Genomic DNA, 9,498 nt, shown 5'->3' with positions numbered 1-9,498 from the left:
CTGTACACATACTGCTACATATTTTACTGCTATAAATTCTTAACAAAAATTAGACACACACAGATAAATCCACACAAATGGTAGTCCATTGTGAGTAGTATGGCACACAGTAAACTTTAGAGTAAATCTTTCTCCTGAAATAAACAATGCACAGTTCTTTTGGTTTTACAAATGCCTATTTTGGTATATAACCTACCTGTTAATCAGTTGTGCTGTTAAAGAAGTTACTTAATTTTTAATTTAACAAATATTTCTGCTGAAGAAGATGGCTTAAAAGTATCAGATTTAACTGCCAAAATTTTCTCTCTCAGCAAGAGCACAGAGTAGTAAATGGTGCAGTGTCATCTTGGATTTGCCTTGCCTATGACATCCTTTTCATGTAGCCACAGGAGAATAACGGGTAACAAGATAGAAGACTATTGTGGCCCTGTGCTCTTGCTTCTCTTTGAAGACTCTCCTTGTTCCTTCAAGGCTGCATCTTCCATCGCTTTGTAGCTTTGTGCTTGGCTTGCAATTGGCAGCTTGCAATAAATATGTCCAGCAACCAACTGTAAAACATTGCTTGTAAAATTATATCTTGTTAGAAATAAGCTAAAAATGGAACTATTAGCAGTTTATAAAAACATTGTGGAGTTTTTTTTTTAATGTGTTTACTGTAATTTTATAAAATAGATTCATCTTCATTTAAGAAATTGTTGTACAGTTAGTGGAAAAAGCATTATTATGTTTACAGAATATACATGTTTATCCATAACATTGCCTATGAAAAGAGTAAAGTGGTCAACTAGAAGCTGCAAGGGCATTAGCATAATAAGTGCAAGAATATTTGGTGCAATAAATTTGCAATGATTGTGAAAGTAGTTGTGCAATGGTATTCCCCAATATTTTGCCTTTGGTTCAAAGTCTTCATAGCATATTGAGGCCATACTAACGATTTGCCTTTTGTTCAGGGACCGCGTAGCATATTGAAGCTACACTCCAAAATTGATTGAGGCCAGGATCCATTTCTGGGTAGATGCAAAAACACCTACCATAAAGTTTCCATAAACCCCCTCCCCCCTCCATTTTTAAGGAAGAAAATGATACCTTATAGCTTGGTTTTCAGTTCCTTGGTTTCATCTCTTGGTTTTCTCCAAGGCAAAAATCACACCTCCATCAGTACTGACAGGGCAAACTACTATAAACAGGCAGCAAACCCCAAACTCACCAGGGCTGATGTTATCCATATATAGTGTCCTCTCCTTCCGTTACAATCAGTTAAAATCAAATTTCACCCAAAACAATTTTTGAGACATATTGTGACAGTGCTCTATGTAGGATTTTTTTTTTAAAAAAAAAAATTAAAATGCCTAACTGTAATGAGCTTCGCCACATGCCACATGCCACTTCCTATAATTTATCTTTATTTTTTATTAGCATAGTTTGGTTTTGCAGAATGTATTTATTTACAAATACATAACCTTAAGGTTATGTTAATCTTAGTTTGAGAAAGTCAAGATATTTGCCAGATCTGTTTTTCTGCTGATGCATTCTAGTCTAATTTTACCTTTTGAAGAAGCTTCTTTTTTTTTTTCAGATTTATTCACTCTTTTCATGTTTCAATGATGTGTCTGGCTTTCAGATTGCTTACCCTTTGGTCACCAACCGATAAAAAGCAATCTTAGAAGGGGCTCTAAGATCAGTAGTCTTGGTGGCATCGGAAAAGACCTTTTGGAAGAAACACAGTGAACTCAACATTAAAATGTCCTACCTAGCTGGAGCAACAATTGGATGCAGCAACATCCTTTATTAAAATATAGAACTTTTCATATAGACTATTTATGTTGGCAATTAATGTAACTGAAAGAGAATGTTTCTCATTAATCTGAACACAGCTGGAATTGAGTAAAAAATCCATTTCATAGCCACTCGGGGAACAAGAAAGCTTTGATTGATTTATTCCTTTGACCGCTTAGCCTCCTGTGACCATCATGAGGCTACAGACAATCTCCATAACAGACTAGCAACAGGGGGATTCCTCAGCTACTCCAAATCCTTGACTAAACAATCTTAAGTAATATTCAGCTGGGCTTGGCAGCCTGCCTGGAGAGAAAAAGGCATCAGCAGTTGCTATCTTTTTCTACCCTGCCTAAGGTAAGTTATTCACAGGGCTTGGGGTTCAAAATGCTGTTAGCATTGTTTCACATTGGTGGTTCAAGTATAGCTATCTAGGAGAATGGACTTCTTAGATATCAGTAGCAGAGTCCTTGGATAAGGAGCACAAGAGGACATGTGCCCCAATGCAATCCCTATGCCAGGCAGAGGTTCTGCCACTATAAATGGGGAAACAAAATTATAGGGCTGGAAGGGACCTTGGAGGTCTTTTAGTCCAATGCCCTGCCCAAGGAGTCCTTATACAATTTACTCTTGGTTGTCCCCTCTTCACATCCACAAATTTAGAAATTCCTCTTAATTCCAGGTGGAATCTCCTTCTGATGGGCTTGCATCCATTGCTTCTGGTTCTGTCCCCAGGTGTTGTGGAGAATAAATTGACCCCCTCTCCCCTCTTCAAGTATTGGAAGACAGCTATCATGTCACCCGCTAAGCTTTTATTAGGCTAAACATACCTCGTTCCCTTAGCTGTTCATTGTACGATTTAGCCTCCAGACACTTTATCATCTTTGTTGTTTTCTCTGCACTCCTTCTAGGGCCTCAACATCTTTTTTGTATTGTGATGACCAGAACCAGACACAGTGTTCCAAATGTGGTCTTGTTAGCGCAGTAAAGAGCAGTACTATTACTTCCTTTGGTCTTGCTGCTCTCCCTCTGTCGATGCAGCCAGGGCTTTTTTGGCAGCTGCAGCACACTGCTGACTCATAGTTAAGCAGTGGTCCACCAGGACAGCTAGATTCCTCTCACAATCACTACCTTTGAACCAGGTACTGCCTGTTCTGCACCTATGCATTTGGTTTTTCCTGCCTATGTGCAGGAGCTTACTTTTCTCATCACTGAACTGCATCTTTTTGGATAAGGCCTAATGCTCTGTTAAGATCTTCTGAATTTTGAGTTTATTTTCCAAAGTGTTAGCAATTCCTTCCAGCTTGGTGCCATCTGCAAAGTTGATGAGTTCTGCCCTTCAATCTCTTCATCTAGGGCCTAGATGAAGAATTCTAGGTCATTTATGAAGATGTTGAAGAGCACTTGGCCCAAGACAGAACCTTGAGGTATTCCCATTGCAGGCTTCCCTCTATGTAGATGTAGTTCCATTAAGTGTGGTTGGTCAGCCAACTGCAAATCCATCTGGTGGAGTGCAGTCTATTCTCACATTGTTTTATCTTACCAAGAAGTAGGCTGTGGTCTATTTTATCAGATGCCTTACTGAGTTCTAAATATATTATATCCACTAATTTAGTCACTTTATCAAAGAAGGAGATAGGGTTTGCATGGCATGACCTGCTTTTAACAAACTCATGCTAGTTTCTAGTAATCACCTTGTTAATTTTTAGTTGCTCACAAATCTGTTGCTTCATTATCTTATACTACCAGAATTTCCCTGGGTATTGATGTCAAGCTGATTGGTCTGTAGTTTCCTGGATTCACTTTTTCCCCTTTTTGAAGATTGGAACCACTTTTCTTTTTCTCTCTCTCTTTTCCAGTCCTCTGCAGTTCCCCCATGCCCCAGAAGCTCAGAAAGATTTGATTAAATGGTTCCAAGATAATATCTGCCAGTCCTTCAGTACCCAGGGTTGTATACTGGTTCCAGAGATTTGAACTCATCCGAAGTAGATAGATACAGTATTCACTTACCAATTCCTTGCCTATTTTGATGTGCATTCCTGTTCTACCTGACATGGTGCTGCTTTTGACAGGTTGGACTATTTTTTCCTTTTGCATAAAGACAGATGCAAATAAGAAATTAAGTAGTTCTCCTTTCTCCCTCTCACCTTCTTACCATTTTCTCCCATTAGTGGTCCAACCATTTCCTTGACTTTCTTGTAAAGTGGTAAAATCAGAGCAAGCTGCTGGTTTCACAGTTTCTTTGTGCCACTCATGCAGATTAAGATATAAGGCATCTATGTGAATGTTCAGATTGTTTCCCCCCCCCCATTTCAGCCAATTTTGATCAATTCTGTCATGCTTGCTGAAAAGCTAATATTCCTCCAGGTTACTTTGCATAATTACTGGTTAAAATTTCAATGGAAATCAAATGTTTGATTATTTTCTGTATCATTTAACCCAGCTTTCTCTTGTGTGAGGTCAATTCTTACTGATAATCTGTCTAACAGTTATAGTCCTAATATACCTGAAGTCCACCAGGTTAGGCTATTACATAAGCAATCAAGGAAATCTAGGGCAGGACAGAGTTGTAATCAACACAGATGCACATTCTGTGCAGTTTTGGAAGCTTCAAATATTGGGTTGTAGTTCCTGGAAATCTTTTAGCATGCTTCCAAGGGTTGACGGGTATTGGAACGGAGCAACCTGCAAGGCCCTATATTGCCCATCCTTAGCCAATGATATGTCTGCTGTCCAAAGCCAGTTGTCTTACCTTCTCAATTAATATTATTCAGATTGTGTTGCTATTATTGATTGGTAACATTCTTTTGCCTTTTATGCAGGAGTTGATATGCCTTTTCTTTCTTTTAATCCCAGAGCATTTGTGTAAAGTAGGTTGAGCTATGACAGGGCAGCATCACTCATCAAGCACTGGAGTGATTTCAAACTGTAGCCTCATTGATTAACCTGCCAGCTGTCTAGCCAGCTTTTTTTCCTCTGACCTTGAGCCTCTCCATCAGTTAACAATACTTCTGATAAGCTTTTAATCCAAATATAGTTTGTTTCTCTCCCCCTGACAGTTCCAATTTAGAGAAGAGAGTCTTTGGCATTTGTAGGTACAGGTAGTCCTCGATGTACGACCACAATTGACCCCAAAATTTATGTTGTTAAGTGAGACATTTGTTAGGTGAGTTTTGCCCCATTTTACGACCTTTCTTGCCACAGTGGTTGAATGAATCACTGCAATTGATAAGCTAGTAACCCGGTTGTTAAGTGAATCTGGCTCCCCCATTGACTTTGCTTGTGAGAAGGTCACAAAAGGTGACTTTGGGACACGGCAACGGTTATAAGTATGAACCAGTTGCCAAGTACCTGAACTTCAATCACATGATCATGGGAGTGCTACAAAGGTTGTAAGTGTGAATAACGGTCATGTCACTTTTTTCAGTGCCACTGTAACTTTGAACGGTCACTAAATGAACTGTTGTAAATTGAGAACTACCTGAATGTACATATTCAACCCTTCCAATGTATTTTTTTTAAAAAACAAAAAACCGAAAGATACTGCTGTGACCAGTGTATCCAACCTGCAGGCCCATTGTTTTGCTACCTGCATTGCCTGCTGCTCTTGGGATAACTTTCTTCCTACAGTCCAAGCTGCATCACGATTTGCAGGGTAGCTGGGTGCTAACAAAAGAGGATGCATTCAGCGTGTCATGAAAGCACTAAGACAGAGTAAAGAGTAAGCTCTTATAAGGATAGGGTAATTTTTGACCCTTCTCCCCTCGTATTGGAATGTTTTTGTTTTCACAAAATTCTGGAGATGAATTTAAGGAAATTTAGTCAAGATTATATGGGAGCCATGACTTACATCTTTCAATAGTCACAACTAGTCAATAAAAGGTTTACTTTGAAACTGACATTTCATATATTGGGTCAGTTATTAAAACAAAGAGTGACACTGTTAGGGATGAGCTATATGGTTAGATTAAGGATCTAAGGACTAGGTTAGGGTGTCCCTTAAATGCCCCCCCACCCCTCAAACAAATCCCTGTACTGGCTAACTGAAAGTTGCAGTTAGCTGAAAGCTGTGCATTTAGGACAGTAACAAGTTGGCTAGTGCAGCATTTCTTAATCACCGGTGGATGAACAGAGAAAGTAAGGTAGGTGGCAGTAGCCTGAGAGGGAGGCTATTGAATGGATGCTTACAGAGAAAACACAGCAGCAATAGGGAAAAGGATGAGGAACTGGAGGGAGAGAGCAAAAGCAGTAGGGGGAACACAGTAGTTTGATTCCTGGAAGCCCTTCAAAGTAGCCCTTCAAAATGTTGCACAGAGATTCCTCAAACATGGCACTACTGATATGAAGAAATAGAAGATAAAATATCCATCCATCCATCCTACCAGAAATCTGTTCTTTCTCTAAGATCACTAATTAGTCAGTTCACTTACTGGAGATCTGTATTATGACTGAAAGATCAAAGATGATGAGTTAGTTCAGCCTCAGTGTTTCCTAGAAGGCAACTCTACCACCTGCTCGCATGGAAATGTCAGGTCTTATTTTTAATTTATAGAGACCTACGTCTCAAAGGTGGAGTGGGGAGGCAGGGATTTCTGTCACAGCATGTTGAAGGTTTTTGTTCTCAAGAAGCTATTTAAAAATCTGAGGTTACAGAGGACATGTTTCTTCCAGATGTTCAAAAGGCATCTTAAAAACCTAACTCAATGGTAAATAGGAAGTAGATGGTATCTGAAAATCAGCATATTCCAAAAGTCTTTCTATCACACCTGAAGATAACAAGCCATATTGTGTTTATGCATCCAATCAAAATTCAGTTGTAACACTGGATTAAAAGAGGAAAAAATAATTTGTTCTGAAATGGGGACAGGATTTTAAACTAACAGAGACCAGGCAGTGTGATTATCTTGTTATTTCAGTCTCTGGACAAGTTAGGAGCTGCTTTTTAATTAGAGAGCCAACCCTGGGGCAATAAGGAATTAAGAGAAATCCAATCCCAGGATTGCCTGCTGGGTTTCCTCAATTAAGAGATGAAGAAGCAAGACAGTGGTTTATAATTAATATTAGACATTAGTAATAGCATGTCAAGAAAATGTGTACACTGTACTGAATGTAAGTTTTCTATATAATGTTTTTGGAGAAGTGAGCTGCAAAGGAACATTGGGGAAGTGGTGATTTTGCAAGTAGATCAAGATGAAGGAAATAAGACAGAGAAGCACAGGAAACATAAATTCCCTTTAAGATAGCCTTGCCCAATGTGGGACCTTCCAGATGTTTTGGAAGTGTTAGGTCGGGAAGTTCAGGTCTAGTTTGTGGAACATTCCCTGGATTATTAGTGTTAGAAATCAATTAGAAAATTGAATTAAAAATGCAGAGTGAATATAGTTGAGCTGGAAAATGTATAGTCAGACTACAGATATGGATCTATTACTTGGAACCCTGACATTCCTCAACTTAAAATAATTATTTAATGATTATTTGAAGTTACAGACACACTGAAAAACATGTCTTACATTGCAGCATCCCTACGTGCTCAAAATTCGGGTGCTTGGCAACCAGCACATATTTACAAAAGTTGCAGTGTCCTGGGGTCATTGATCATCATTTGCAACCTTCCCAGGTGGTTCCTGCTAAGTAAGGTCATTTTGGGACACTGAATACACTTAAGCGTGTGATGCAAAAAAGGTCATCAAATTGCAACTCATGTAACAACCATCTTGCTTAGCAATGAAAATTCTGGTCCCAATTGTGATTGTAAGTCGAGGACTACCTCTATAGGATTGAGGAAGAAATGTACACTCAGAAGAAAAAAACCTGATAATCTAGGGGAAGAGATAAGAAATGGGATAAGAAAACCCAAATGGAGAGAAGCCCCAACATTTCAAAGAAAATAGAATTTGCAGGTTAGCGTAAACGGAAAGTCAGATAAATCACAACCTGGATAGAAAGTTAAGTGAAATGGATGGAGATATTTTAAGATATGTAAATCCTAGTAGAAGGCAATGGGCAGAATGTGATTTATTGCAAGATATTAATGTTTGGCAAAAGAAGCAAAAATAGATGTTTATGAAATAGTTCATCTGCCTCCTTCGTTAGAACAGAAGGGAAATTTAGGTAGGTCGAGAAAAACCTAGTAGTTGAATGAAAGGGAAATATGTTCTGTAAGAAGCTTGTGCAGTAAAACATGAAAAGATAGGATAAAGAATAAACAGGTGAATAATGAGTGTAAGAATGAGAGGAAAAAGATGATCAAGAAACTCATCTCCCATACCATCCACTACAACTGATGAAGCTTCCAGGATAGGAAGTGGGACATCTTCCTCCTCCTCAAAAAAATCAGTCCAGTTGCCTTTTCAAAAATAACCACTTTTGATTCTACAAAAGATGATAAAACAAAACATCAAATAACATCAAAACACTCAGAAGTAAATTGAGTAATAACAATGGGAAACCTTGCATTGGTACATTTTCACTCCTGCTGCACAGTATGTTGCTAGAGGTTGAATTGTAGAAATTTGAAGTCCAGATCAAGTAAAATCATATAAAAGTTGTCTGTTCTTCCAGTGCATTGATGAAGCTGGAGTAGGTGTTAAGAATGTCCCTATAGATACTATAGTAATAGAATACATGTTGGGCTGTTTCATTACCCCATTTCACATGGGCATATATGAAATGTATAGGGTAGGCTGTGTGTAGTCAACCACTTTGAAGAAGCCATGCACAGTTGTAAGTGAAACATCAGAAAAATCTGCTATCTAGGACCAAAAGTCAGTAGAGATTCTCAGTCATCCAGGTCATGGTTGTCCCAAAGGTGCTTTTTCAGGAGGCAACTGGACTTCCTTGTTTTTTCTTTGAAGATGTTTCACTTCTCATCCAAGAAGCTTCTTCAGCTCTGACAGGATGGTGGGGAATGGAAGGATTTATATTCCTTGCAGAGAGTTGTTGAGACCACTTGGAGATGAATATAGAGAATAGAATAGAATAGAATAGAATAGAATAGAATAGAATAGAATAGAATAGAATAGAATAGAATAGAATAGAATAGAATAGAATAGAATAGAATATGTCACCTGAGTAGTGCAAATGGGTGAGGAGCCTTCGTGGCTGCAGGATGTTTTCTGCCCTGTGTACCTTTACAGTTGAAGACAGGCGCATGCTGTTAGGGATGAGTCTGTGTTATCTGCATCTCAAATTGAAGTGCAAATAGTTCCTGTAATCTGCAGTTTTTCTGGAAATCCGTTCATACTCCCCATACCATTCGAAGGGTGTTCATCCCAAAGTGCATATCTAAAAGTCTATGGAGATTCTTAGTCATCCAGCTCATGGTTGTCTAGGACCAAGGTCACTAAACCCTAAAGCTGAAATTCCCCAACAGATATCAGCTATGAAAGCAGTGGTGGGTTCCTCCCAGTTCGGCCCGGTTCCCCCGAGCCAATAGTGGTGATGATATGACATCACCGAACAGATTCTGCATCCCCCCACCCCCCACGTTATTCTTACCTTTTATTTGGCCCCACCCCCAATCTATTGCTGCCTCCTGAGTCCCAGCTGATGGCTAGAGGGAAAAAAACTGTTTAAACTCTTGCCGCGGGGCTTCAAAGGGTCGCCCTACAGCTGATCAGTGTTAAAAGAAAACAAATGAATAGACCGGTGCCTGCCAAAATACATGAGTAGATCAGTGCCTGCCAAAATAAATGGGTAGACCAGTGCCTGCCAAAATACATG

This window comes from Pantherophis guttatus, chromosome 2, assembly GCF_059756535.1.
Source record: "Pantherophis guttatus breed Tessera chromosome 2, ASM5975653v1, whole genome shotgun sequence".
Classification (NCBI taxonomy): Eukaryota; Metazoa; Chordata; class Lepidosauria; order Squamata; family Colubridae; genus Pantherophis; species Pantherophis guttatus.
The sequence above is the reverse complement of the archived record's forward strand: the minus strand, read 5'-3'. Positions refer to the sequence as shown.